The sequence below is a fragment of the Ambystoma mexicanum genome, chromosome 2q (genome assembly GCF_040938575.1).
Source record: "Ambystoma mexicanum isolate Mex_15411 chromosome 2q, UKY_AmexF1_1, whole genome shotgun sequence".
In the NCBI taxonomy this organism is placed as follows: domain Eukaryota; kingdom Metazoa; phylum Chordata; class Amphibia; order Caudata; family Ambystomatidae; genus Ambystoma; species Ambystoma mexicanum.
This window is the reverse complement of record NC_090924.1, coordinates 128,901,177-128,928,884: the sequence shown is the minus strand read 5'-3', so window position 1 is coordinate 128,928,884 and position 27,708 is coordinate 128,901,177. Positions and strand designations below refer to the sequence as shown.

The 27,708-nt window shown below is 47.4% G+C and overlaps 24 non-coding genes across 24 annotated transcripts; all 24 read right to left on the bottom strand.

Annotated features, from left to right (window-relative positions):
- Positions 1–137: 137 nt before the first annotated feature.
- Positions 138–209, bottom strand: TRNAP-UGG (transfer RNA proline (anticodon UGG)). The gene has a single exon. It is a non-coding gene; the product is annotated as a tRNA-Pro (tRNA).
- A 1,789-nt stretch (positions 210–1,998) lies between these two features.
- TRNAP-UGG (transfer RNA proline (anticodon UGG)) lies at positions 1,999–2,070 on the bottom strand. The gene has a single exon. It is a non-coding gene; the product is annotated as a tRNA-Pro (tRNA).
- A 1,812-nt stretch (positions 2,071–3,882) lies between these two features.
- Positions 3,883–3,954, bottom strand: TRNAP-UGG (transfer RNA proline (anticodon UGG)). Its single transcript has one exon. It is a non-coding gene; the product is annotated as a tRNA-Pro (tRNA).
- Positions 3,955–5,269: 1,315 nt separating this feature from the next.
- On the bottom strand, positions 5,270–5,342 carry TRNAV-CAC (transfer RNA valine (anticodon CAC)). The gene has a single exon. It is a non-coding gene; the product is annotated as a tRNA-Val (tRNA).
- Positions 5,343–5,762: 420 nt separating this feature from the next.
- On the bottom strand, positions 5,763–5,834 carry TRNAP-UGG (transfer RNA proline (anticodon UGG)). Its single transcript has one exon. It is a non-coding gene; the product is annotated as a tRNA-Pro (tRNA).
- Positions 5,835–7,149: 1,315 nt separating this feature from the next.
- On the bottom strand, positions 7,150–7,222 carry TRNAV-CAC (transfer RNA valine (anticodon CAC)). Its single transcript has one exon. It is a non-coding gene; the product is annotated as a tRNA-Val (tRNA).
- Positions 7,223–7,643: 421 nt separating this feature from the next.
- TRNAP-UGG (transfer RNA proline (anticodon UGG)) lies at positions 7,644–7,715 on the bottom strand. The gene has a single exon. It is a non-coding gene; the product is annotated as a tRNA-Pro (tRNA).
- A 1,315-nt stretch (positions 7,716–9,030) lies between these two features.
- On the bottom strand, positions 9,031–9,103 carry TRNAV-CAC (transfer RNA valine (anticodon CAC)). The gene has a single exon. It is a non-coding gene; the product is annotated as a tRNA-Val (tRNA).
- A 420-nt stretch (positions 9,104–9,523) lies between these two features.
- Positions 9,524–9,595, bottom strand: TRNAP-UGG (transfer RNA proline (anticodon UGG)). Its single transcript has one exon. It is a non-coding gene; the product is annotated as a tRNA-Pro (tRNA).
- A 1,311-nt stretch (positions 9,596–10,906) lies between these two features.
- On the bottom strand, positions 10,907–10,979 carry TRNAV-CAC (transfer RNA valine (anticodon CAC)). Its single transcript has one exon. It is a non-coding gene; the product is annotated as a tRNA-Val (tRNA).
- A 421-nt stretch (positions 10,980–11,400) lies between these two features.
- On the bottom strand, positions 11,401–11,472 carry TRNAP-UGG (transfer RNA proline (anticodon UGG)). The gene has a single exon. It is a non-coding gene; the product is annotated as a tRNA-Pro (tRNA).
- Positions 11,473–12,787: 1,315 nt separating this feature from the next.
- Positions 12,788–12,860, bottom strand: TRNAV-CAC (transfer RNA valine (anticodon CAC)). The gene has a single exon. It is a non-coding gene; the product is annotated as a tRNA-Val (tRNA).
- A 420-nt stretch (positions 12,861–13,280) lies between these two features.
- Positions 13,281–13,352, bottom strand: TRNAP-UGG (transfer RNA proline (anticodon UGG)). Its single transcript has one exon. It is a non-coding gene; the product is annotated as a tRNA-Pro (tRNA).
- Positions 13,353–14,663: 1,311 nt separating this feature from the next.
- On the bottom strand, positions 14,664–14,736 carry TRNAV-CAC (transfer RNA valine (anticodon CAC)). The gene has a single exon. It is a non-coding gene; the product is annotated as a tRNA-Val (tRNA).
- A 420-nt stretch (positions 14,737–15,156) lies between these two features.
- Positions 15,157–15,228, bottom strand: TRNAP-UGG (transfer RNA proline (anticodon UGG)). The gene has a single exon. It is a non-coding gene; the product is annotated as a tRNA-Pro (tRNA).
- A 3,180-nt stretch (positions 15,229–18,408) lies between these two features.
- Positions 18,409–18,481, bottom strand: TRNAV-CAC (transfer RNA valine (anticodon CAC)). Its single transcript has one exon. It is a non-coding gene; the product is annotated as a tRNA-Val (tRNA).
- Positions 18,482–18,901: 420 nt separating this feature from the next.
- Positions 18,902–18,973, bottom strand: TRNAP-UGG (transfer RNA proline (anticodon UGG)). Its single transcript has one exon. It is a non-coding gene; the product is annotated as a tRNA-Pro (tRNA).
- Positions 18,974–20,781: 1,808 nt separating this feature from the next.
- On the bottom strand, positions 20,782–20,853 carry TRNAP-UGG (transfer RNA proline (anticodon UGG)). Its single transcript has one exon. It is a non-coding gene; the product is annotated as a tRNA-Pro (tRNA).
- A 1,315-nt stretch (positions 20,854–22,168) lies between these two features.
- On the bottom strand, positions 22,169–22,241 carry TRNAV-CAC (transfer RNA valine (anticodon CAC)). The gene has a single exon. It is a non-coding gene; the product is annotated as a tRNA-Val (tRNA).
- A 420-nt stretch (positions 22,242–22,661) lies between these two features.
- Positions 22,662–22,733, bottom strand: TRNAP-UGG (transfer RNA proline (anticodon UGG)). The gene has a single exon. It is a non-coding gene; the product is annotated as a tRNA-Pro (tRNA).
- Positions 22,734–24,048: 1,315 nt separating this feature from the next.
- Positions 24,049–24,121, bottom strand: TRNAV-CAC (transfer RNA valine (anticodon CAC)). Its single transcript has one exon. It is a non-coding gene; the product is annotated as a tRNA-Val (tRNA).
- Positions 24,122–24,541: 420 nt separating this feature from the next.
- Positions 24,542–24,613, bottom strand: TRNAP-UGG (transfer RNA proline (anticodon UGG)). Its single transcript has one exon. It is a non-coding gene; the product is annotated as a tRNA-Pro (tRNA).
- Positions 24,614–25,928: 1,315 nt separating this feature from the next.
- TRNAV-CAC (transfer RNA valine (anticodon CAC)) lies at positions 25,929–26,001 on the bottom strand. The gene has a single exon. It is a non-coding gene; the product is annotated as a tRNA-Val (tRNA).
- Positions 26,002–26,421: 420 nt separating this feature from the next.
- TRNAP-UGG (transfer RNA proline (anticodon UGG)) lies at positions 26,422–26,493 on the bottom strand. Its single transcript has one exon. It is a non-coding gene; the product is annotated as a tRNA-Pro (tRNA).
- Positions 26,494–27,708: the final 1,215 nt, after the last annotated feature.

Genomic DNA, 27,708 nt, shown 5'->3' with positions numbered 1-27,708 from the left:
CAAGGACATGGCACGCAAAGAGGTTCAGGAAGTGAATTGTTCATCGACTACTGCTTACCGAGAAAACCAGAGAGTCTGTCCAATGAAAATAACATTGAAAAAACAAAAAAAAGGAGCTCAAGTTAACCACCTTGATTGGGCTCGTCCGGGATTTGAACCCGGGACCTCTCGCACCCAAAGCGAGAATCATACCCCTAGACCAACGAGCCACGGTCTTTTGAGCATTTGACGGAATTGTCCTCAGCGTTTGCACCCCCCTTAGGATTCGAGGCCAAGAATGCCTATTCCTGAAGTTTGTTCCTGCCGCTGAAAGCCTTGTCGGTGTATGAGCCAAATGAATGCCCCAGTCGGCACGCTCTGACTGTCTTCACAGGTCTCCTCCTCATCCCGAAGGTTGGTGGCCCATTGACATCAGGGTGGAAGGTGCTTGCGATACACTGTTCCTTCCTTCCTTCCTTCCTTCCTTTATTCCTCTTATGCTGTTTATGTAATAAGAGGGGACGATACACAGAAGAGAGAAAGTGGCCCAACACACTAGACTAGCAGTCTTCTGATCAATCTGCAGCTGGCAAGGTGGGGGAGAGCCTTTATTTTGCACCTGCTGGGATCTGCATTGGCAGAAGCTCTGAGGGCTGGGCCTTTCCTTTTGCCTGTAAAAACAAAAAGCAGCCCTCCTCCCTCCAGCCCTGAGAGCATGGGCGTGACACTGGAAAAAGCAGCATCTCCCCTTTGGTAAAGATGACCATTGCACAGCTGCTCACTCAGAGCTCGATCGTGCTCGATCAGGCGAGATATATTTAGGTCACCAGCAAAGTCTGTTCTCTTTTCTTGCGTAGGGTGAGCATTCACAGAGCCCAGCTTCGTTGACAAGAGTGCAAAAGGTGTATACTAAAAGCTTTCTGCTTTACTTGAGCGCCATGGCCGTTATTATATTTTGGCTGCTCCAAGCAATCTCTGTCCAGCCGATGCAAATTTCCAGCTCAAATTTTCCCAGCACTCAAAAAGTCCCTCCTCCCGCCAGCTCTGCTTTCAGGAAGTTCAGCAGAAGCAGTCCAACTTCTGTTCCCACTTCAGAGGAAAAGCTTTCTCGGGCCAGAGAAAGCCAGGGAATCACTGTACCGGCAAGTGCATTTCTTACAACTGGTAATCCCTCAGAACACAGAAATGAAGAAGCTGTATATGAAAATGTATTATTTCTTTGGTACACTAACCTATGTAACTAATATGGACCATTTCAGAGGACGGAGCGGACCCAACTGTGATCCCAGAGACCCAAATACCCAGCAGTAGGGAAAATAAATCCTCTCTGTGCTCTGCAACATTACATACACAAAATGCAAGCGCGTGCATTTTTTTATTGGCCCCATATACAGAATACATGTGAGGATGCTTGCCTTCCCAGTGTATTTCTCAAGCTCTTGAGAGCATATGCTATTTCCATGGGAACGCAAATAAGTTCATACTTTACATTTGTGTGTGACAAAAGGGGAAAAAAACTATTTTGTGTAAAATGCCAGCAGAGAGTGTTTCTGCCCGGTCTCGAACCGGGGACCTTTATAACCACTACACTACAGAAACAGCTGCTTGCTCACCTTTGTAGGGACTGGGAGAACAGGTGCAAAGGGCAGTGCAAGTGGACCTGCTTAAAGACTAATCAAATGCCTTGCGCCTGAAGCTCACACAATCCAGCCTAAAACATACGTCCTATCAAGCATGCGCACATATACAAGTATGCCAGCTGAGGGCCTATGCAGCGTACAGAGGGAAGGACATATTTCCACTTTGAGATCGGACGGCCAAAACTCACAAGCAAATCAAGGAATGTTACTGAGAGCTAACAGAGAACACAAAGTGCTTGTCGCAAAGACATGGCACGCAAAGAGGTTCAGGAAGTGAATTGTTCATCGACTACTGCTTACCGAGAAAACCAGAGAGTCTGTCCAATGAAAATAACATTGAAAAAACAAAAAAAAGGAGCTCAAGTTAACCACCTTGATTGGGCTCGTCCGGGATTTGAACCCGGGACCTCTCGCACCCAAAGCGAGAATCATACCCCTAGACCAACGAGCCACGGTCCTTTGAGCATTTGACGGAATTGTTCTCAGCGTTTGCACCCCCCTTAGGATTCGAGGCCAAGAATGCCTATTCCTGAAGTTTGTTCCTGCCGCTGAAAGCCTTGTCGGTGTATGAGCCAAATGAATGCCCCAGTCGGCACGCTCTGACTGTCTTCACAGGTCTCCTCCTCATCCCGAAGGTTGGTGGCCCATTGACATCAGGGTGGAAGGTGCTTGCGATACACTGTTCCTTCCTTCCTTCCTTCCTTCCTTCCTTTATTCCTCTTATGCTGTTTATGTAATAAGAGGGGACGATACACAGAAGAGAGAAAGTGGCCCAACACACTAGACTAGCAGTCTTCTGATCAATCTGCAGCTGGCAAGGTGGGGGAGAGCCTTTATTTTGCACCTGCTGGGATCTGCATTGGCAGAAGCTCTGAGGGCTGGGCCTTTCCTTTTGCCTGTAAAAACAAAAAGCAGCCCTCCTCCCTCCAGCCCTGAGAGCATGGGCGTGACACTGGAAAAAGCAGCATCTCCCCTTTGGTAAAGATGACCATTGCACAGCTGCTCACTCAGAGCTTGATCGTGCTCGATCAGGCGAGATATATTTAGGTCACCAGCAAAGTCTGTTCTCTTTTCTTGCGTAGGGTGAGCATTCACAGAGCCCAGCTTCGTTGACAAGAGTGCAAAAGGTGTATACTAAAAGCTTTCTGCTTTACTTGAGCGCCATGGCCGTTATTATATTTTGGCTGCTCCAAGCAATCTCTGTCCAGCCGATGCAAATTTCCAGCTCAAATTTTCCCAGCACTCAAAAAGTCCCTCCTCCCGCCAGCTCTGCTTTCAGGAAGTTCAGCAGAAGCAGTCCAACTTCTGTTCCCACTTCAGAGGAAAAGCTTTCTCGGGCCAGAGAAAGCCAGGGAATCACTGTACCGGCAAGTGCATTTCTTACAACTGGTAATCCCTCAGAACACAGAAATGAAGAAGCTGTATATGAAAATGTATTATTTCTTTGGTACACTAACCTATGTAACTAATATGGACCATTTCAGAGGACGGAGCGGACCCAACTGTGATCCCAGAGACCCAAATACCCAGCAGTAGGGAAAATAAATCCTCTCTGTGCTCTGCAACATTACATACACAAAATGCAAGCGCGTGCATTTTTTTATTGGCCCCATATACAGAATACATGTGAGGATGCTTGCCTTCCCAGTGTATTTCTCAAGCTCTTGAGAGCATATGCTATTTCCATGGGAACGCAAATAAGTTCATACTTTACATTTGTGTGTGACAAAAGGGGAAAAAAACTATTTTGTGTAAAATGCCAGCAGAGAGTGTTTCTGCCCCGTCTCGAACCGGGGACCTTTCGCGTGTGAGGCGAACGTGATAACCACTACACTACAGAAACAGCTGCTTGCTCACCTTTGTAGGGACTGGGAGAACAGGTGCAAAGGGCAGTGCAAGTGGACCTGCTTAAAGACTAATCAAATGCCTTGCGCCTGAAGCTCACACAATCCAGCCTAAAACATACGTCCTATCAAGCATGCGCACATATACAAGTATGCCAGCTGAGGGCCTATGCAGCGTACAGAGGGAAGGACATATTTCCACTTTGAGATCGGACGGCCAAAACTCACAAGCAAATCAAGGAATGTTACTGAGAGCTAACAGAGAACACAAAGTGCTTGTCGCAAGGACATGGCACGCAAAGAGGTTCAGGAAGTGAATTGTTCATCGACTACTGCTTACCGAGAAAACCAGAGAGTCTGTCCAATGAAAATAACATTGAAAAAACAAAAAAAAGGAGCTCAAGTTAACCACCTTGATTGGGCTCGTCCGGGATTTGAACCCGGGACCTCTCGCACCCAAAGTGAGAATCATACCCCTAGACCAACGAGCCACGGTCCTTTGAGCATTTGACGGAATTGTCCTCAGCGTTTGCACCCCCCTTAGGATTCGAGGCCAAGAATGCCTATTCCTGAAGTTTGTTCCTGCCGCTGAAAGCCTTGTCGGTGTATGAGCCAAATGAATGCCCCAGTCGGCACGCTCTGACTGTCTTCACAGGTCTCCTCCTCATCCCGAAGGTTGGTGGCCCATTGACATCAGGGTGGAAGGTGCTTGCGATACACTGTTCCTTCCTTCCTTCCTTCCTTCCTTTATTCCTCTTATGCTGTTTATGTAATAAGAGGGGACGATACACAGAAGAGAGAAAGTGGCCCAACACACTAGACTAGCAGTCTTCTGATCAATCTGCAGCTGGCAAGGTGGGGGAGAGCCTTTATTTTGCACCTGCTGGGATCTGCATTGGCAGAAGCTCTGAGGGCTGGGCCTTTCCTTTTGCCTGTAAAAACAAAAAGCAGCCCTCCTCCCTCCAGCCCTGAGAGCATGGGCGTGACACTGGAAAAAGCAGCATCTCCCCTTTGGTAAAGATGACCATTGCACAGCTGCTCACTCAGAGCTCGATCGTGCTCGATCAGGCGAGATATATTTAGGTCACCAGCAAAGTCTGTTCTCTTTTCTTGCGTAGGGTGAGCATTCACAGAGCCCAGCTTCATTGACAAGAGTGCAAAAGGTGTATACTAAAAGCTTTCTGCTTTACTTGAGCGCCATGGCCGTTATTATATTTTGGCTGCTCCAAGCAATCTCTGTCCAGCCGATGCAAATTTCCAGCTCAAATTTTCCCAGCACTCAAAAAGTCCCTCCTCCCGCCAGCTCTGCTTTCAGGAAGTTCAGCAGAAGCAGTCCAACTTCTGTTCCCACTTCAGAGGAAAAGCTTTCTCGGGCCAGAGAAAGCCAGGGAATCACTGTACCGGCAAGTGCATTTCTTACAACTGGTAATCCCTCAGAACACAGAAATGAAGAAGCTGTATATGAAAATGTATTATTTCTTTGGTACACTAACCTATGTAACTAATATGGACCATTTCAGAGGACGGAGCGGACCCAACTGTGATCCCAGAGACCCAAATACCCAGCAGTAGGGAAAATAAATCCTCTCTGTGCTCTGCAACATTACATACACAAAATGCAAGCGCGTGCATTTTTTTATTGGCCCCATATACAGAATACATGTGAGGATGCTTGCCTTCCCAGTGTATTTCTCAAGCTCTTGAGAGCATATGCTATTTCCATGGGAACGCAAATAAGTTCATACTTTACATTTGTGTGTGACAAAAGGGGAAAAAAACTATTTTGTGTAAAATGCCAGCAGAGAGTGTTTCTGCCCGGTCTCGAACCGGGGACCTTTCGCGTGTGAGGCGAACATGATAACCACTACACTACAGAAACAGCTGCTTGCTCACCTTTGTAGGGACTGGGAGAACAGGTGCAAAGGGCAGTGCAAGTGGACCTGCTTAAAGACTAATCAAATGCCTTGCGCCTGAAGCTCACACAATCCAGCCTAAAACATACGTCCTATCAAGCATGCGCACATATACAAGTATGCCAGCTGAGGGCCTATGCAGCGTACAGAGGGAAGGACATATTTCCACTTTGAGATCGGACGGCCAAAACTCACAAGCAAATCAAGGAATGTTACTGAGAGCTAACAGAGAACACAAAGTGCTTGTCGCAAGGACATGGCACGCAAAGAGGTTCAGGAAGTGAATTGTTCATCGACTACTGCTTACCGAGAAAACCAGAGAGTCTGTCCAATGAAAATAACATTGAAAAAACAAAAAAAAGGAGCTCAAGTTAACCACCTTGATTGGGCTCGTCCGGGATTTGAACCCGGGACCTCTCGCACCCAAAGCGAGAATCATACCCCTAGACCAACGAGCCACGGTCCTTTGAGCATTTGACGGAATTGTCCTCAGCGTTTGCACCCCCCTTAGGATTCGAGGCCAAGAATGCCTATTCCTGAAGTTTGTTCCTGCCGCTGAAAGCCTTGTCGGTGTATGAGCCAAATGAATGCCCCAGTCGGCACGCTCTGACTGTCTTCACAGGTCTCCTCCTCATCCCGAAGGTTGGTGGCCCATTGACATCAGGGTGGAAGGTGCTTGCGATACACTGTTCCTTCCTTCCTTCCTTCCTTCCTTTATTCCTCTTATGCTGTTTATGTAATAAGAGGGGACGATACACAGAAGAGAGAAAGTGGCCCAACACACTAGACTAGCAGTCTTCTGATCAATCTGCAGCTGGCAAGGTGGGGGAGAGCCTTTATTTTGCACCTGCTGGGATCTGCATTGGCAGAAGCTCTGAGGGCTGGGCCTTTCCTTTTGCCTGTAAAAACAAAAAGCAGCCCTCCTCCCTCCAGCCCTGAGAGCATGGGCGTGACACTGGAAAAAGCAGCATCTCCCCTTTGGTAAAGATGACCATTGCACAGCTGCTCACTCAGAGCTCGATCGTGCTCGATCAGGCGAGATATATTTAGGTCACCAGCAAAGTCTGTTCTCTTTTCTTGCGTAGGGTGAGCATTCACAGAGCCCAGCTTCGTTGACAAGAGTGCAAAAGGTGTATACTAAAAGCTTTCTGCTTTACTTGAGCGCCATGGCCGTTATTATATTTTGGCTGCTCCAAGCAATCTCTGTCCAGCCGATGCAAATTTCCAGCTCAAATTTTCCCAGCACTCAAAAAGTCCCTCCTCCCGCCAGCTCTGCTTTCAGGAAGTTCAGCAGAAGCAGTCCAACTTCTGTTCCCACTTCAGAGGAAAAGCTTTCTCGGGCCAGAGAAAGCCAGGGAATCACTGTACCGGCAAGTGCATTTCTTACAACTGGTAATCCCTCAGAACACAGAAATGAAGAAGCTGTATATGAAAATGTATTATTTCTTTGGTACACTAACCTATGTAACTAATATGGACCATTTCAGAGGACGGAGCGGACCCAACTGTGATCCCAGAGACCCAAATACCCAGCAGTAGGGAAAATAAATCCTCTCTGTGCTCTGCAACATTACATACACAAAATGCAAGCGCGTGCATTTTTTTATTGGCCCCATATACAGAATACATGTGAGGATGCTTGCCTTCCCAGTGTATTTCTCAAGCTCTTGAGAGCATATGCTATTTCCATGGGAACGCAAATAAGTTCATACTTTACATTTGTGTGTGACAAAAGGGGAAAAAAACTATTTTGTGTAAAATGCCAGCAGAGAGTGTTTCTGCCCGGTCTCGAACCGGGGACCTTTCGCGTGTGAGGCGAACGTGATAACCACTACACTACAGAAACAGCTGCTTGCTCACCTTTGTAGGGACTGGGAGAACAGGTGCAAAGGGCAGTGCAAGTGGACCTGCTTAAAGACTAATCAAATGCCTTGCGCCTGAAGCTCACACAATCCAGCGTAAAACATACGTCCTATCAAGCATGCGCACATATACAAGTATGCCAGCTGAGGGCCTATGCAGCGTACAGAGGGAAGGACATATTTCCACTTTGAGATCGGACGGCCAAAACTCACAAGCAAATCAAGGAATGTTACTGAGAGCTAACAGAGAACACAAAGTGCTTGTCGCAAGGACATGGCACGCAAAGAGGTTCAGGAAGTGAATTGTTCATCGACTACTGCTTACCGAGAAAACCAGAGAGTCTGTCCAATGAAAATAACATTGAAAAAACAAAAAAAAAGGAGCTCAAGTTAACCACCTTGATTGGGCTCGTCCGGGATTTGAACCCGGGACCTCTCGCACCCAAAGCGAGAATCATACCCCTAGACCAACGAGCCACGGTCCTTTGAGCATTTGACGGAATTGTCCTCAGCGTTTGCACCCCCCTTAGGATTCGAGGCCAAGAATGCCTATTCCTGAAGTTTGTTCCTGCCGCTGAAAGCCTTGTCGGTGTATGAGCCAAATGAATGCCCCAGTCGGCACGCTCTGACTGTCTTCACAGGTCTCCTCCTCATCCCGAAGGTTGGTGGCCCATTGACATCAGGGTGGAAGGTGCTTGCGATACACTGTTCCTTCCTTCCTTCCTTCCTTCCTTTATTCCTCTTATGCTGTTTATGTAATAAGAGGGGACGATACACAGAAGAGAGAAAGTGGCCCAACACACTAGACTAGCAGTCTTCTGATCAATCTGCAGCTGGCAAGGTGGGGGAGAGCCTTTATTTTGCACCTGCTGGGATCTGCATTGGCAGAAGCTCTGAGGGCTGGGCCTTTCCTTTTGCCTGTAAAAACAAAAAGCAGCCCTCCTCCCTCCAGCCCTGAGAGCATGGGCGTGACACTGGAAAAAGCAGCATCTCCCCTTTGGTAAAGATGACCATTGCACAGCTGCTCACTCAGAGCTCGATCGTGCTCGATCAGGCGAGATATATTTAGGTCACCAGCAAAGTCTGTTCTCTTTTCTTGCGTAGGGTGAGCATTCACAGAGCCCAGCTTCGTTGACAAGAGTGCAAAAGGTGTATACTAAAAGCTTTCTGCTTTACTTGAGCGCCATGGCCGTTATTATATTTTGGCTGCTCCAAGCAATCTCTGTCCAGCCGATGCAAATTTCCAGCTCAAATTTTCCCAGCACTCAAAAAGTCCCTCCTCCCGCCAGCTCTGCTTTCAGGAAGTTCAGCAGAAGCAGTCCAACTTCTGTTCCCACTTCAGAGGAAAAGCTTTCTCGGGCCAGAGAAAGCCAGGGAATCACTGTACCGGCAAGTGCATTTCTTACAACTGGTAATCCCTCAGAACACAGAAATGAAGAAGCTGTATATGAAAATGTATTATTTCTTTGGTACACTAACCTATGTAACTAATATGGACCATTTCAGAGGACGGAGCGGACCCAACTGTGATCCCAGAGACCCAAATACCCAGCAGTAGGGAAAATAAATCCTCTCTGTGCTCTGCAACATTACATACACAAAATGCAAGCGCGTGCATTTTTTTATTGGCCCCATATACAGAATACATGTGAGGATGCTTGCCTTCCCAGTGTATTTCTCAAGCTCTTGAGAGCATATGCTATTTCCATGGGAACGCAAATAAGTTCATACTTTACATTTGTGTGTGACAAAAGGGGGAAAAAACTATTTTGTGTAAAATGCCAGCAGAGAGTGTTTCTGCCCGGTCTCGAACCGGGGACCTTTCGCGTGTGAGGCGAACGTGATAACCACTACACTACAGAAACAGCTGCTTGCTCACCTTTGTAGGGACTGGGAGAACAGGTGCAAAGGGCAGTGCAAGTGGACCTGCTTAAAGACTAATCAAATGCCTTGCGCCTGAAGCTCACACAATCCAGCCTAAAACATACGTCCTATCAAGCATGCGCACATATACAAGTATGCCAGCTGAGGGCCTATGCAGCGTACAGAGGGAAGGACATATTTCCACTTTGAGATCGGACGGCCAAAACTCACAAGCAAATCAAGGAATGTTACTGAGAGCTAACAGAGAACACAAAGTGCTTGTCGCAAGGACATGGCACGCAAAGAGGTTCAGGAAGTGAATTGTTCATCGACTACTGCTTACCGAGAAAACCAGAGAGTCTGTCCAATGAAAATAACATTGAAAAAACAAAAAAAAGGAGCTCAAGTTAACCACCTTGATTGGGCTCGTCCGGGATTTGAACCCGGGACCTCTCGCACCCAAAGCGAGAATCATACCCCTAGACCAACGAGCCACGGTCCTTTGAGCATTTGACGGAATTGTCCTCAGCGTTTGCACCCCCCTTAGGATTCGAGGCCAAGAATGCCTATTCCTGAAGTTTGTTCCTGCCGCTGAAAGCCTTGTCGGTGTATGAGCCAAATGAATGCCCCAGTCGGCACGCTCTGACTGTCTTCACAGGTCTCCTCCTCATCCCGAAGGTTGGTGGCCCATTGACATCAGGGTGGAAGGTGCTTGCGATACACTGTTCCTTCCTTCCTTCCTTCCTTTATTCCTCTTATGCTGTTTATGTAATAAGAGGGGACGATACACAGAAGAGAGAAAGTGGCCCAACACACTAGACTAGCAGTCTTCTGATCAATCTGCAGCTGGCAAGGTGGGGGAGAGCCTTTATTTTGCACCTGCTGGGATCTGCATTGGCAGAAGCTCTGAGGGCTGGGCCTTTCCTTTTGCCTGTAAAAACAAAAAGCAGCCCTCCTCCCTCCAGCCCTGAGAGCATGGGCGTGACACTGGAAAAAGCAGCATCTCCCCTTTGGTAAAGATGACCATTGCACAGCTGCTCACTCAGAGCTCGATCGTGCTCGATCAGGCGAGATATATTTAGGTCACCAGCAAAGTCTGTTCTCTTTTCTTGCGTAGGGTGAGCATTCACAGAGCCCAGCTTCGTTGACAAGAGTGCAAAAGGTGTATACTAAAAGCTTTCTGCTTTACTTGAGCGCCATGGCCGTTATTATATTTTGGCTGCTCCAAGCAATCTCTGTCCAGCCGATGCAAATTTCCAGCTCAAATTTTCCCAGCACTCAAAAAGTCCCTCCTCCCGCCAGCTCTGCTTTCAGGAAGTTCAGCAGAAGCAGTCCAACTTCTGTTCCCACTTCAGAGGAAAAGCTTTCTCGGGCCAGAGAAAGCCAGGGAATCACTGTACCGGCAAGTGCATTTCTTACAACTGGTAATCCCTCAGAACACAGAAATGAAGAAGCTGTATATGAAAATGTATTATTTCTTTGGTACACTAACCTATGTAACTAATATGGACCATTTCAGAGGACGGAGCGGACCCAACTGTGATCCCAGAGACCCAAATACCCAGCAGTAGGGAAAATAAATCCTCTCTGTGCTCTGCAACATTACATACACAAAATGCAAGCGCGTGCATTTTTTTATTGGCCCCATATACAGAATACATGTGAGGATGCTTGCCTTCCCAGTGTATTTCTCAAGCTCTTGAGAGCATATGCTATTTCCATGGGAACGCAAATAAGTTCATACTTTACATTTGTGTGTGACAAAAGGGGAAAAAAACTATTTTGTGTAAAATGCCAGCAGAGAGTGTTTCTGCCCGGTCTCGAACCGGGGACCTTTCGCGTGTGAGGCGAACGTGATAACCACTACACTACAGAAACAGCTGCTTGCTCACCTTTGTAGGGACTGGGAGAACAGGTGCAAAGGGCAGTGCAAGTGGACCTGCTTAAAGACTAATCAAATGCCTTGCGCCTGAAGCTCACACAATCCAGCGTAAAACATACGTCCTATCAAGCATGCGCACATATACAAGTATGCCAGCTGAGGGCCTATGCAGCGTACAGAGGGAAGGACATATTTCCACTTTGAGATCGGACGGCCAAAACTCACAAGCAAATCAAGGAATGTTACTGAGAGCTAACAGAGAACACAAAGTGCTTGTCGCAAGGACATGGCACGCAAAGAGGTTCAGGAAGTGAATTGTTCATCGACTACTGCTTACCGAGAAAACCAGAGAGTCTGTCCAATGAAAATAACATTGAAAAAACAAAAAAAAAGGAGCTCAAGTTAACCACCTTGATTGGGCTCGTCCGGGATTTGAACCCGGGACCTCTCGCACCCAAAGCGAGAATCATACCCCTAGACCAACGAGCCACGGTCCTTTGAGCATTTGACGGAATTGTCCTCAGCGTTTGCACCCCCCTTAGGATTCGAGGCCAAGAATGCCTATTCCTGAAGTTTGTTCCTGCCGCTGAAAGCCTTGTCGGTGTATGAGCCAAATGAATGCCCCAGTCGGCACGCTCTGACTGTCTTCACAGGTCTCCTCCTCATCCCGAAGGTTGGTGGCCCATTGACATCAGGGTGGAAGGTGCTTGCGATACACTGTTCCTTCCTTCCTTCCTTCCTTCCTTTATTCCTCTTATGCTGTTTATGTAATAAGAGGGGACGATACACAGAAGAGAGAAAGTGGCCCAACACACTAGACTAGCAGTCTTCTGATCAATCTGCAGCTGGCAAGGTGGGGGAGAGCCTTTATTTTGCACCTGCTGGGATCTGCATTGGCAGAAGCTCTGAGGGCTGGGCCTTTCCTTTTGCCTGTAAAAACAAAAAGCAGCCCTCCTCCCTCCAGCCCTGAGAGCATGGGCGTGACACTGGAAAAAGCAGCATCTCCCCTTTGGTAAAGATGACCATTGCACAGCTGCTCACTCAGAGCTCGATCGTGCTCGATCAGGCGAGATATATTTAGGTCACCAGCAAAGTCTGTTCTCTTTTCTTGCGTAGGGTGAGCATTCACAGAGCCCAGCTTCGTTGACAAGAGTGCAAAAGGTGTATACTAAAAGCTTTCTGCTTTACTTGAGCGCCATGGCCGTTATTATATTTTGGCTGCTCCAAGCAATCTCTGTCCAGCCGATGCAAATTTCCAGCTCAAATTTTCCCAGCACTCAAAAAGTCCCTCCTCCCGCCAGCTCTGCTTTCAGGAAGTTCAGCAGAAGCAGTCCAACTTCTGTTCCCACTTCAGAGGAAAAGCTTTCTCGGGCCAGAGAAAGCCAGGGAATCACTGTACCGGCAAGTGCATTTCTTACAACTGGTAATCCCTCAGAACACAGAAATGAAGAAGCTGTATATGAAAATGTATTATTTCTTTGGTACACTAACCTATGTAACTAATATGGACCATTTCAGAGGACGGAGCGGACCCAACTGTGATCCCAGAGACCCAAATACCCAGCAGTAGGGAAAATAAATCCTCTCTGTGCTCTGCAACATTACATACACAAAATGCAAGCGCGTGCATTTTTTTATTGGCCCCATATACAGAATACATGTGAGGATGCTTGCCTTCCCAGTGTATTTCTCAAGCTCTTGAGAGCATATGCTATTTCCATGGGAACGCAAATAAGTTCATACTTTACATTTGTGTGTGACAAAAGGGGGAAAAAACTATTTTGTGTAAAATGCCAGCAGAGAGTGTTTCTGCCCGGTCTCGAACCGGGGACCTTTCGCGTGTGAGGCGAACGTGATAACCACTACACTACAGAAACAGCTGCTTGCTCACCTTTGTAGGGACTGGGAGAACAGGTGCAAAGGGCAGTGCAAGTGGACCTGCTTAAAGACTAATCAAATGCCTTGCGCCTGAAGCTCACACAATCCAGCCTAAAACATACGTCCTATCAAGCATGCGCACATATACAAGTATGCCAGCTGAGGGCCTATGCAGCGTACAGAGGGAAGGACATATTTCCACTTTGAGATCGGACGGCCAAAACTCACAAGCAAATCAAGGAATGTTACTGAGAGCTAACAGAGAACACAAAGTGCTTGTCGCAAGGACATGGCACGCAAAGAGGTTCAGGAAGTGAATTGTTCATCGACTACTGCTTACCGAGAAAACCAGAGAGTCTGTCCAATGAAAATAACATTGAAAAAACAAAAAAAAGGAGCTCAAGTTAACCACCTTGATTGGGCTCGTCCGGGATTTGAACCCGGGACCTCTCGCACCCAAAGCGAGAATCATACCCCTAGACCAACGAGCCACGGTCCTTTGAGCATTTGACGGAATTGTCCTCAGCGTTTGCACCCCCCTTAGGATTCGAGGCCAAGAATGCCTATTCCTGAAGTTTGTTCCTGCCGCTGAAAGCCTTGTCGGTGTATGAGCCAAATGAATGCCCCAGTCGGCACGCTCTGACTGTCTTCACAGGTCTCCTCCTCATCCCGAAGGTTGGTGGCCCATTGACATCAGGGTGGAAGGTGCTTGCGATACACTGTTCCTTCCTTCCTTCCTTCCTTTATTCCTCTTATGCTGTTTATGTAATAAGAGGGGACGATACACAGAAGAGAGAAAGTGGCCCAACACACTAGACTAGCAGTCTTCTGATCAATCTGCAGCTGGCAAGGTGGGGGAGAGCCTTTATTTTGCACCTGCTGGGATCTGCATTGGCAGAAGCTCTGAGGGCTGGGCCTTTCCTTTTGCCTGTAAAAACAAAAAGCAGCCCTCCTCCCTCCAGCCCTGAGAGCATGGGCGTGACACTGGAAAAAGCAGCATCTCCCCTTTGGTAAAGATGACCATTGCACAGCTGCTCACTCAGAGCTCGATCGTGCTCGATCAGGCGAGATATATTTAGGTCACCAGCAAAGTCTGTTCTCTTTTCTTGCGTAGGGTGAGCATTCACAGAGCCCAGCTTCGTTGACAAGAGTGCAAAAGGTGTATACTAAAAGCTTTCTGCTTTACTTGAGCGCCATGGCCGTTATTATATTTTGGCTGCTCCAAGCAATCTCTGTCCAGCCGATGCAAATTTCCAGCTCAAATTTTCCCAGCACTCAAAAAGTCCCTCCTCCCGCCAGCTCTGCTTTCAGGAAGTTCAGCAGAAGCAGTCCAACTTCTGTTCCCACTTCAGAGGAAAAGCTTTCTCGGGCCAGAGAAAGCCAGGGAATCACTGTACCGGCAAGTGCATTTCTTACAACTGGTAATCCCTCAGAACACAGAAATGAAGAAGCTGTATATGAAAATGTATTATTTCTTTGGTACACTAACCTATGTAACTAATATGGACCATTTCAGAGGACGGAGCGGACCCAACTGTGATCCCAGAGACCCAAATACCCAGCAGTAGGGAAAATAAATCCTCTCTGTGCTCTGCAACATTACATACACAAAATGCAAGCGCGTGCATTTTTTTATTGGCCCCATATACAGAATACATGTGAGGATGCTTGCCTTCCCAGTGTATTTCTCAAGCTCTTGAGAGCATATGCTATTTCCATGGGAACGCAAATAAGTTCATACTTTACATTTGTGTGTGACAAAAGGGGAAAAAAACTATTTTGTGTAAAATGCCAGCAGAGAGTGTTTCTGCCCGGTCTCGAACCGGGGACCTTTCGCGTGTGAGGCGAACGTGATAACCACTACACTACAGAAACAGCTGCTTGCTCACCTTTGTAGGGACTGGGAGAACAGGTGCAAAGGGCAGTGCAAGTGGACCTGCTTAAAGACTAATCAAATGCCTTGCGCCTGAAGCTCACACAATCCAGCCTAAAACATACGTCCTATCAAGCATGCGCACATATACAAGTATGCCAGCTGAGGGCCTATGCAGCGTACAGAGGGAAGGACATATTTCCACTTTGAGATCGGACGGCCAAAACTCACAAGCAAATCAAGGAATGTTACTGAGAGCTAACAGAGAACACAAAGTGCTTGTCGCAAGGACATGGCACGCAAAGAGGTTCAGGAAGTGAATTGTTCATCGACTACTGCTTACCGAGAAAACCAGAGAGTCTGTCCAATGAAAATAACATTGAAAAAACAAAAAAAAGGAGCTCAAGTTAACCACCTTGATTGGGCTCGTCCGGGATTTGAACCCGGGACCTCTCGCACCCAAAGCGAGAATCATACCCCTAGACCAACGAGCCACGGTCCTTTGAGCATTTGACGGAATTGTCCTCAGCGTTTGCACCCCCCTTAGGATTCGAGGCCAAGAATGCCTATTCCTGAAGTTTGTTCCTGCCGCTGAAAGCCTTGTCGGTGTATGAGCCAAATGAATGCCCCAGTCGGCACGCTCTGACTGTCTTCACAGGTCTCCTCCTCATCCCGAAGGTTGGTGGCCCATTGACATCAGGGTGGAAGGTGCTTGCGATACACTGTTCCTTCCTTCCTTCCTTCCTTCCTTTATTCCTCTTATGCTGTTTATGTAATAAGAGGGGACGATACACAGACGAGAGAAAGTGGCCCAACACACTAGACTAGCAGTCTTCTGATCAATCTGCAGCTGGCAAGGTGGGGGAGAGCCTTTATTTTGCACCTGCTGGGATCTGCATTGGCAGAAGCTCTGAGGGCTGGGCCTTTCCTTTTGCCTGTAAAAACAAAAAGCAGCCCTCCTCCCTCCAGCCCTGAGAGCATGGGCGTGACACTGGAAAAAGCAGCATCTCCCCTTTGGTAAAGATGACCATTGCACAGCTGCTCACTCAGAGCTCGATCGTGCTCGATCAGGCGAGATATATTTAGGTCACCAGCAAAGTCTGTTCTCTTTTCTTGCGTAGGGTGAGCATTCACAGAGCCCAGCTTCGTTGACAAGAGTGCAAAAGGTGTATACTAAAAGCTTTCTGCTTTACTTGAGCGCCATGGCCGTTATTATATTTTGGCTGCTCCAAGCAATCTCTGTCCAGCCGATGCAAATTTCCAGCTCAAATTTTCCCAGCACTCAAAAAGTCCCTCCTCCCGCCAGCTCTGCTTTCAGGAAGTTCAGCAGAAGCAGTCCAACTTCTGTTCCCACTTCAGAGGAAAAGCTTTCTCGGGCCAGAGAAAGCCAGGGAATCACTGTACCGGCAAGTGCATTTCTTACAACTGGTAATCCCTCAGAACACAGAAATGAAGAAGCTGTATATGAAAATGTATTATTTCTTTGGTACACTAACCTATGTAACTAATATGGACCATTTCAGAGGACGGAGCGGACCCAACTGTGATCCCAGAGACCCAAATACCCAGCAGTAGGGAAAATAAATCCTCTCTGTGCTCTGCAACATTACATACACAAAATGCAAGCGCGTGCATTTTTTTATTGGCCCCATATACAGAATACATGTGAGGATGCTTGCCTTCCCAGTGTATTTCTCAAGCTCTTGAGAGCATATGCTATTTCCATGGGAACGCAAATAAGTTCATACTTTACATTTGTGTGTGACAAAAGGGGAAAAAAACTATTTTGTGTAAAATGCCAGCAGAGAGTGTTTCTGCCCGGTCTCGAACCGGGGACCTTTATAACCACTACACTACAGAAACAGCTGCTTGCTCACCTTTGTAGGGACTGGGAGAACAGGTGCAAAGGGCAGTGCAAGTGGACCTGCTTAAAGACTAATCAAATGCCTTGCGCCTGAAGCTCACACAATCCAGCCTAAAACATACGTCCTATCAAGCATGCGCACATATACAAGTATGCCAGCTGAGGGCCTATGCAGCGTACAGAGGGAAGGACATATTTCCACTTTGAGATCGGACGGCCAAAACTCACAAGCAAATCAAGGAATGTTACTGAGAGCTAACAGAGAACACAAAGTGCTTGTCGCAAGGACATGGCACGCAAAGAGGTTCAGGAAGTGAATTGTTCATCGACTACTGCTTACCGAGAAAACCAGAGAGTCTGTCCAATGAAAATAACATTGAAAAAACAAAAAAAAGGAGCTCAAGTTAACCACCTTGATTGGGCTCGTCCGGGATTTGAACCCGGGACTTCTCGCACCCAAAGCGAGAATCATACCCCTAGAGCAACGAGCCACGGTCCTTTGAGCATTTGACGGAATTGTCCTCAGCGTTTGCACCCCCCTTAGGATTCGAGGCCAAGAATGCCTATTCCTGAAGTTTGTTCCTGCCGCTGAAAGCCTTGTCGGTGTATGAGCCAAATGAATGCCCCAGTCGGCACGCTCTGACTGTCTTCACAGGTCTCCTCCTCATCCCGAAGGTTGGTGGCCCATTGACATCAGGGTGGAAGGTGCTTGCGATACACTGTTCCTTCCTTCCTTCCTTCCTTCCTTCCTTTATTCCTCTTATGCTGTTTATGTAATAAGAGGGGACGATACACAGAAGAGAGAAAGTGGCCCAACACACTAGACTAGCAGTCTTCTGATCAATCTGCAGCTGGCAAGGTGGGGGAGAGCCTTTATTTTGCACCTGCTGGGATCTGCATTGGCAGAAGCTCTGAGGGCTGGGCCTTTCCTTTTGCCTGTAAAAACAAAAAGCAGCCCTCCTCCCTCCAGCCCTGAGAGCATGGGCGTGACACTGGAAAAAGCAGCATCTCCCCTTTGGTAAAGATGACCATTGCACAGCTGCTCACTCAGAGCTCGATCGTGCTCGATCAGGCGAGATATATTTAGGTCACCAGCAAAGTCTGTTCTCTTTTCTTGCGTAGGGTGAGCATTCACAGAGCCCAGCTTCGTTGACAAGAGTGCAAAAGGTGTATACTAAAAGCTTTCTGCTTTACTTGAGCGCCATGGCCGTTATTATATTTTGGCTGCTCCAAGCAATCTCTGTCCAGCCGATGCAAATTTCCAGCTCAAATTTTCCCAGCACTCAAAAAGTCCCTCCTCCCGCCAGCTCTGCTTTCAGGAAGTTCAGCAGAAGCAGTCCAACTTCTGTTCCCACTTCAGAGGAAAAGCTTTCTCGGGCCAGAGAAAGCCAGGGAATCACTGTACCGGCAAGTGCATTTCTTACAACTGGTAATCCCTCAGAACACAGAAATGAAGAAGCTGTATATGAAAATGTATTATTTCTTTGGTACACTAACCTATGTAACTAATATGGACCATTTCAGAGGACGGAGCGGACCCAACTGTGATCCCAGAGACCCAAATACCCAGCAGTAGGGAAAATAAATCCTCTCTGTGCTCTGCAACATTACATACACAAAATGCAAGCGCGTGCATTTTTTTATTGGCCCCATATACAGAATACATGTGAGGATGCTTGCCTTCCCAGTGTATTTCTCAAGCTCTTGAGAGCATATGCTATTTCCATGGGAACGCAAATAAGTTCATACTTTACATTTGTGTGTGACAAAAGGGGAAAAAAACTATTTTGTGTAAAATGCCAGCAGAGAGTGTTTCTGCCCGGTCTCGAACCGGGGACCTTTCGCGTGTGAGGCGAACGTGATAACCACTACACTACAGAAACAGCTGCTTGCTCACCTTTGTAGGGACTGGGAGAACAGGTGCAAAGGGCAGTGCAAGTGGACCTGCTTAAAGACTAATCAAATGCCTTGCGCCTGAGGCTCACACAATCCAGCCTAAAACATACGTCCTATCAAGCATGCGCACATATACAAGTATGCCAGCTGAGGGCCTATGCAGCGTACAGAGGGAAGGACATATTTCCACTTTGAGATCGGACGGCCAAAACTCACAAGCAAATCAAGGAATGTTACTGAGAGCTAACAGAGAACACAAAGTGCTTGTCGCAAGGACATGGCACGCAAAGAGGTTCAGGAAGTGAATTGTTCATCGACTACTGCTTACCGAGAAAACCAGAGAGTCTGTCCAATGAAAATAACATTGAAAAAACAAAAAAAAGGAGCTCAAGTTAACCACCTTGATTGGGCTCGTCCGGGATTTGAACCCGGGACCTCTCGCACCCAAAGCGAGAATCATACCCCTAGACCAACGAGCCGCGGTCCTTTGAGCATTTGACGGAATTGTCCTCAGCGTTTGCACCCCCCTTAGGATTCGAGGCCAAGAATGCCTATTCCTGAAGTTTGTTCCTGCCGCTGAAAGCCTTGTCGGTGTATGAGCCAAATGAATGCCCCAGTCGGCACGCTCTGACTGTCTTCACAGGTCTCCTCCTCATCCCGAAGGTTGGTGGCCCATTGACATCAGGGTGGAAGGTGCTTGCGATACACTGTTCCTTCCTTCCTTCCTTCCTTCCTTTATTCCTCTTATGCTGTTTATGTAATAAGAGGGGACGATACACAGAAGAGAGAAAGTGGCCCAACACACTAGACTAGCAGTCTTCTGATCAATCTGCAGCTGGCAAGGTGGGGGAGAGCCTTTATTTTGCACCTGCTGGGATCTGCATTGGCAGAAGCTCTGAGGGCTGGGCCTTTCCTTTTGCCTGTAAAAACAAAAAGCAGCCCTCCTCCCTCCAGCCCTGAGAGCATGGGCGTGACACTGGAAAAAGCAGCATCTCCCCTTTGGTAAAGATGACCATTGCACAGCTGCTCACTCAGAGCTCGATCGTGCTCGATCAGGCGAGATATATTTAGGTCACCAGCAAAGTCTGTTCTCTTTTCTTGCGTAGGGTGAGCATTCACAGAGCCCAGCTTCGTTGACAAGAGTGCAAAAGGTGTATACTAAAAGCTTTCTGCTTTACTTGAGCGCCATGGCCGTTATTATATTTTGGCTGCTCCAAGCAATCTCTGTCCAGCCGATGCAAATTTCCAGCTCAAATTTTCCCAGCACTCAAAAAGTCCCTCCTCCCGCCAGCTCTGCTTTCAGAAAGTTCAGCAGAAGCAGTCCAACTTCTGTTCCCACTTCAGAGGAAAAGCTTTCTCGGGCCAGAGAAAGCCAGGGAATCACTGTACCGGCAAGTGCATTTCTTACAACTGGTAATCCCTCAGAACACAGAAATGAAGAAGCTGTATATGAAAATGTATTATTTCTTTGGTACACTAACCTATGTAACTAATATGGACCATTTCAGAGGACGGAGCGGACCCAACTGTGATCCCAGAGACCCAAATACCCAGCAGTAGGGAAAATAAATCCTCTCTGTGCTCTGCAACATTACATACACAAAATGCAAGCGCGTGCATTTTTTTATTGGCCCCATATACAGAATACATGTGAGGATGCTTGCCTTCCCAGTGTATTTCTCAAGCTCTTGAGAGCATATGCTATTTCCATGGGAACGCAAATAAGTTCATACTTTACATTTGTGTGTGACAAAAGGGGAAAAAAACTATTTTGTGTAAAATGCCAGCAGAGAGTGTTTCTGCCCGGTCTCGAACAGGGGACCTTTCGTGTGTGAGGCGAACGTGATAACCACTACACTACAGAAACAGCTGCTTGCTCACCTTTGTAGGGACTGGGAGAACAGGTGCAAAGGGCAGTGCAAGTGGACCTGCTTAAAGACTAATCAAATGCCTTGCGCCTGAAGCTCACACAATCCAGCCTAAAACATACGTCCTATCAAGCATGCGCACATATACAAGTATGCCAGCTGAGGGCCTATGCAGCGTACAGAGGGAAGGACATATTTCCACTTTGAGATCGGACGGCCAAAACTCACAAGCAAATCAAGGAATGTTACTGAGAGCTAACAGAGAACACAAAGTGCTTGTCGCAAGGACATGGCACGCAAAGAGGTTCAGGAAGTGAATTGTTCATCGACTACTGCTTACCGAGAAAACCAGAGAGTCTGTCCAATGAAAATAACATTGAAAAAACAAAAAAAAGGAGCTCAAGTTAACCACCTTGATTGGGCTCGTCCGGGATTTGAACCCGGGACCTCTCGCACCCAAAGCGAGAATCATACCCCTAGACCAACGAGCCACGGTCCTTTGAGCATTTGACGGAATTGTCCTCAGCGTTTGCACCCCCCTTAGGATTCGAGGCCAAGAATGCCTATTCCTGAAGTTTGTTCCTGCCGCTGAAAGCCTTGTCGGTGTATGAGCCAAATGAATGCCCCAGTCGGCACGCTCTGACTGTCTTCACAGGTCTCCTCCTCATCCCGAAGGTTGGTGGCCCATTGACATCAGGGTGGAAGGTGCTTGCGATACACTGTTCCTTCCTTCCTTCCTTCCTTCCTTTATTCCTCTTATGCTGTTTATGTAATAAGAGGGGACGATACACAGAAGAGAGAAAGTGGCCCAACACACTAGACTAGCAGTCTTCTGATCAATCTGCAGCTGGCAAGGTGGGGGAGAGCCTTTATTTTGCACCTGCTGGGATCTGCATTGGCAGAAGCTCTGAGGGCTGGGCCTTTCCTTTTGCCTGTAAAAACAAAAAGCAGCCCTCCTCCCTCCAGCCCTGAGAGCATGGGCGTGACACTGGAAAAAGCAGCATCTCCCCTTTGGTAAAGATGACCATTGCACAGCTGCTCACTCAGAGCTCGATCGTGCTCGATCAGGCGAGATATATTTAGGTCACCAGCAAAGTCTGTTCTCTTTTCTTGCGTAGGGTGAGCATTCACAGAGCCCAGCTTCGTTGACAAGAGTGCAAAAGGTGTATACTAAAAGCTTTCTGCTTTACTTGAGCGCCATGGCCGTTATTATATTTTGGCTGCTCCAAGCAATCTCTGTCCAGCCGATGCAAATTTCCAGCTCAAATTTTCCCAGCACTCAAAAAGTCCCTCCTCCCGCCAGCTCTGCTTTCAGGAAGTTCAGCAGAAGCAGTCCAACTTCTGTTCCCACTTCAGAGGAAAAGCTTTCTCGGGCCAGAGAAAGCCAGGGAATCACTGTACCGGCAAGTGCATTTCTTACAACTGGTAATCCCTCAGAACACAGAAATGAAGAAGCTGTATATGAAAATGTATTATTTCTTTGGTACACTAACCTATGTAACTAATATGGACCATTTCAGAGGACGGAGCGGACCCAACTGTGATCCCAGAGACCCAAATACCCAGCAGTAGGGAAAATAAATCCTCTCTGTGCTCTGCAACATTACATACACAAAATGCAAGCGCGTGCATTTTTTTATTGGCCCCATATACAGAATACATGTGAGGATGCTTGCCTTCCCAGTGTATTTCTCAAGCTCTTGAGAGCATATGCTATTTCCATGGGAACGCAAATAAGTTCATACTTTACATTTGTGTGTGACAAAAGGGGAAAAAAACTATTTTGTGTAAAATGCCAGCAGAGAGTGTTTCTGCCCGGTCTCGAACCGGGGACCTTTCGCGTGTGAGGCGAACGTGATAACCACTACACTACAGAAACAGCTGCTTGCTCACCTTTGTAGGGACTGGGAGAACAGGTGCAAAGGGCAGTGCAAGTGGACCTGCTTAAAGACTAATCAAATGCCTTGCGCCTGAAGCTCACACAATCCAGCCTAAAACATACGTCCTATCAAGCATGCGCACATATACAAGTATGCCAGCTGAGGGCCTATGCAGCGTACAGAGGGAAGGACATATTTCCACTTTGAGATCGGACGGCCAAAACTCACAAGCAAATCAAGGAATGTTACTGAGAGCTAACAGAGAACACAAAGTGCTTGTCGCAAGGACATGGCACGCAAAGAGGTTCAGGAAGTGAATTGTTCATCGACTACTGCTTACCGAGAAAACCAGAGAGTCTGTCCAATGAAAATAACATTGAAAAAACAAAAAAAAGGAGCTCAAGTTAACCACCTTGATTGGGCTCGTCCGGGATTTGAACCCGGGACCTCTCGCACCCAAAGCGAGAATCATACCCCTAGACCAACGAGCCACGGTCCTTTGAGCATTTGACGGAATTGTCCTCAGCGTTTGCACCCCCCTTAGGATTCGAGGCCAAGAATGCCTATTCCTGAAGTTTGTTCCTGCCGCTGAAAGCCTTGTTGGTGTATGAGCCAAATGAATGCCCCAGTCGGCACGCTCTGACTGTCTTCACAGGTCTCCTCCTCATCCCGAAGGTTGGTGGCCCATTGACATCAGGGTGGAAGGTGCTTGCGATACACTGTTCCTTCCTTCCTTCCTTCCTTCCTTTATTCCTCTTATGCTGTTTATGTAATAAGAGGGGACGATACACAGAAGAGAGAAAGTGGCCCAACACACTAGACTAGCAGTCTTCTGATCAATCTGCAGCTGGCAAGGTGGGGGAGAGCCTTTATTTTGCACCTGCTGGGATCTGCATTGGCAGAAGCTCTGAGGGCTGGGCCTTTCCTTTTGCCTGTAAAAACAAAAAGCAGCCCTCCTCCCTCCAGCCCTGAGAGCATGGGCGTGACACTGGAAAAAGCAGCATCTCCCCTTTGGTAAAGATGACCATTGCACAGCTGCTCACTCAGAGCTCGATCGTGCTCGATCAGGCGAGATATATTTAGGTCACCAGCAAAGTCTGTTCTCTTTTCTTGCGTAGGGTGAGCATTCACAGAGCCCAGCTTCGTTGACAAGAGTGCAAAAGGTGTATACTAAAAGCTTTCTGCTTTACTTGAGCGCCATGGCCGTTATTATATTTTGGCTGCTCCAAGCAATCTCTGTCCAGCCGATGCAAATTTCCAGCTCAAATTTTCCCAGCACTCAAAAAGTCCCTCCTCCCGCCAGCTCTGCTTTCAGGAAGTTCAGCAGAAGCAGTCCAACTTCTGTTCCCACTTCAGAGGAAAAGCTTTCTCGGGCCAGAGAAAGCCAGGGAATCACTGTACCGGCAAGTGCATTTCTTACAACTGGTAATCCCTCAGAACACAGAAATGAAGAAGCTGTATATGAAAATGTATTATTTCTTTGGTACACTAACCTATGTAACTAATATGGACCATTTCAGAGGACGGAGCGGACCCAACTGTGATCCCAGAGACCCAAATACCCAGCAGTAGGGAAAATAAATCCTCTCTGTGCTCTGCAACATTACATACACAAAATGCAAGCGCATGCATTTTTTTATTGGCCCCATATACAGAATACATGTGAGGATGCTTGCCTTCCCAGTGTATTTCTCAAGCTCTTGAGAGCATATGCTATTTCCATGGGAACGCAAATAAGTTCATACTTTACATTTGTGTGTGACAAAAGGGGAAAAAAACTATTTTGTGTAAAATGCCAGCAGAGAGTGTTTCTGCCCGGTCTCGAACCGGGGACCTTTCGCGTGTGAGGCGAATGTGATAACCACTACACTACAGAAACAGCTGCTTGCTCACCTTTGTAGGGACTAGGAGAACAGGTGCAAAGGGCAGTGCAAGTGGACCTGCTTAAAGACTAATCAAATGCCTTGCGCCTGAAGCTCACACAATCCAGCCTAAAACATACGTCCTATCAAGCATGCGCACATATACAAGTATGCCAGCTGAGGGCCTATGCAGCGTACAGAGGGAAGGACATATTTCCACTTTGAGATCGGACGGCCAAAACTCACAAGCAAATCAAGGAATGTTACTGAGAGCTAACAGAGAACACAAAGTGCTTGTCGCAAGGACATGGCACGCAAAGAGGTTCAGGAAGTGAATTGTTCATCGACTACTGCTTACCGAGAAAACCAGAGAGTCTGTCCAATGAAAATAACATTGAAAAAACAAAAAAAAGGAGCTCAAGTTAACCACCTTGATTGGGCTCGTCCGGGATTTGAACCCGGGACCTCTCGCACCCAAAGTGAGAATCATACCCCTAGACCAACGAGCCACGGTCCTTTGAGCATTTGACGGAATTGTCCTCAGCGTTTGCACCCCCCTTAGGATTCGAGGCCAAGAATGCCTATTCCTGAAGTTTGTTCCTGCCGCTGAAAGCCTTGTCGGTGTATGAGCCAAATGAATGCCCCAGTCGGCACGCTCTGACTGTCTTCACAGGTCTTCTCCTCATCCCGAAGGTTGGTGGCCCATTGACATCAGGGTGGAAGGTGCTTGCGATACACTGTTCCTTCCTTCCTTCCTTCCTTCCTTTATTCCTCTTATGCTGTTTATGTAATAAGAGGGGACGATACACAGAAGAGAGAAAGTGGCCCAACACACTAGACTAGCAGTCTTCTGATCAATCTGCAGCTGGCAAGGTGGGGGAGAGCCTTTATTTTGCCCCTGCTGGGATCTGCATTGGCAGAAGCTCTGAGGGCTGGGCCTTTCCTTTTGCCTGTAAAAACAAAAAGCAGCCCTCCTCCCTCCAGCCCTGAGAGCATGGGCGTGACACTGGAAAAAGCAGCATCTCCCCTTTGGTAAAGATGACCATTGCACAGCTGCTCACTCAGAGCTCGATCGTGCTCGATCAGGCGAGATATATTTAGGTCACCAGCAAAGTCTGTTCTCTTTTCTTGCGTAGGGTGAGCATTCACAGAGCCCAGCTTCGTTGACAAGAGTGCAAAAGGTGTATACTAAAAGCTTTCTGCTTTACTTGAGCGCCATGGCCGTTATTATATTTTGGCTGCTCCAAGCAATCTCTGTCCAGCCGATGCAAATTTCCAGCTCAAATTTTCCCAGCACTCAAAAAGTCCCTCCTCCCGCCAGCTCTGCTTTCAGGAAGTTCAGCAGAAGCAGTCCAACTTCTGTTCCCACTTCAGAGGAAAAGCTTTCTCGGGCCAGAGAAAGCCAGGGAATCACTGTACCGGCAAGTGCATTTCTTACAACTGGTAATCCCTCAGAACACAGAAATGAAGAAGCTGTATATGAAAATGTATTATTTCTTTGGTACACTAACCTATGTAACTAATATGGACCATTTCAGAGGACGGAGCGGACCCAACTGTGATCCCAGAGACCCAAATACCCAGCAGTAGGGAAAATAAATCCTCTCTGTGCTCTGCAACATTACATACACAAAATGCAAGCGCGTGCATTTTTTTATTGGCCCCATATACAGAATACATGTGAGGATGCTTGCCTTCCCAGTGTATTTCTCAAGCTCTTGAGAGCATATGCTATTTCCATGGGAACGCAAATAAGTTCATACTTTACATTTGTGTGTGACAAAAGGGGAAAAAAACTATTTTGTGTAAAATGCCAGCAGAGAGTGTTTCTGCCCGGTCTCGAACCGGGGACCTTTCGCGTGTGAGGCAAACGTGATAACCACTACACTACAGAAACAGCTGCTTGCTCCCCTTTGTAGGGACTGGGAGAACAGGTGCAAAGGGCAGTGCAAGTAGACCTGCTTAAAGACTAATCAAATGCCTTGCGCCTGAAGCTCACACAATCCAGCCTAAAACATACGTCCTATCAAGCATGCGCACATATACAAGTATGCCAGCTGAGGGCCTATGCAGCGTACAGAGGGAAGGACATATTTCCACTTTGAGATCGGACGGCCAAAACTCACAAGCAAATCAAGGAATGTTACTGAGAGCTAACAGAGAACACAAAGTGCTTGTCGCAAGGACATGGCACGCAAAGAGGTTCAGGAAGTGAATTGTTCATCGACTACTGCTTACCGAGAAAACCAGAGAGTCTGTCCAATGAAAATAACATTGAAAAAACAAAAAAAAGGAGCTCAAGTTAACCACCTTGATTGGGCTCGTCCGGGATTTGAACCCGGGACCTCTCGCACCCAAAGCGAGAATCATACCCCTAGACCAACGAGCCACGGTCCTTTGAGCATTTGACGGAATTGTCCTCAGCGTTTGCACCCCCCTTAGGATTCGAGGCCAAGAATGCCTATTCCTGAAGTTTGTTCCTGCCGCTGAAAGCCTTGTCGGTGTATGAGCCAAATGAATGCCCCAGTCGGCACGCTCTGACTGTCTTCACAGGTCTCCTCCTCATCCCGAAGGTTGGTGGCCCATTGACATCAGGGTGGAAGGTGCTTGCGATACACTGTTCCTTCCTTCCTTCCTTCCTTCCTTTATTCCTCTTATGCTGTTTATGTAATAAGAGGGGACGATACACAGAAGAGAGAAAGTGGCCCAACACACTAGACTAGCAGTCTTCTGATCAATCTGCAGCTGGCAAGGTGGGGGAGAGCCTTTATTTTGCACCTGCTGGGATCTGCATTGGCAGAAGCTCTGAGGGCTGGGCCTTTCCTTTTGCCTGTAAAAACAAAAAGCAGCCCTCCTCCCTCCAGCCCTGAGAGCATGGGCGTGACACTGGAAAAAGCAGCATCTCCCCTTTGGTAAAGATGACCATTGCACAGCTGCTCACTCAGAGCTCGATCGTGCTCGATCAGGCGAGATATATTTAGGTCACCAGCAAAGTCTGTTCTCTTTTCTTGCGTAGGGTGAGCATTCACAGAGCCCAGCTTCGTTGACAAGAGTGCAAAAGGTGTATACTAAAAGCTTTCTGCTTTACTTGAGCGCCATGGCCATTATTATATTTTGGCTGCTCCAAGCAATCTCTGTCCAGCCGATGCAAATTTCCAGCTCAAATTTTCCCAGCACTCAAAAAGTCCCTCCTCCCGCCAGCTCTGCTTTCAGGATGTTCAGCAGAAGCAGTCCAACTTCTGTTCCCACTTCAGAGGAAAAGCTTTCTCGGGCCAGAGAAAGCCAGGGAATCACTGTACCGGCAAGTGCATTTCGTACAACTGGTAATCCCTCAGAACACAGAAATGAAGAAGCAGTATATGAAAATGTATTATTTCTTTGGTACACTAACCTATGTAACTAATATGGACCATTTCAGAGGACGGAGCGGACCCAACTGTGATCCCAGAGACCCAAATACCCAGCAGTAGGGAAAATAAATCCTCTCTGTGCTCTGCAACATTACATACACAAAATGCAAGCGCGTGCATTTTTTTATTGGCCCCATATACAGAATACATGTGAGGATGCTTGCCTTCCCAGTGTATTTCTCAAGCTCTTGAGA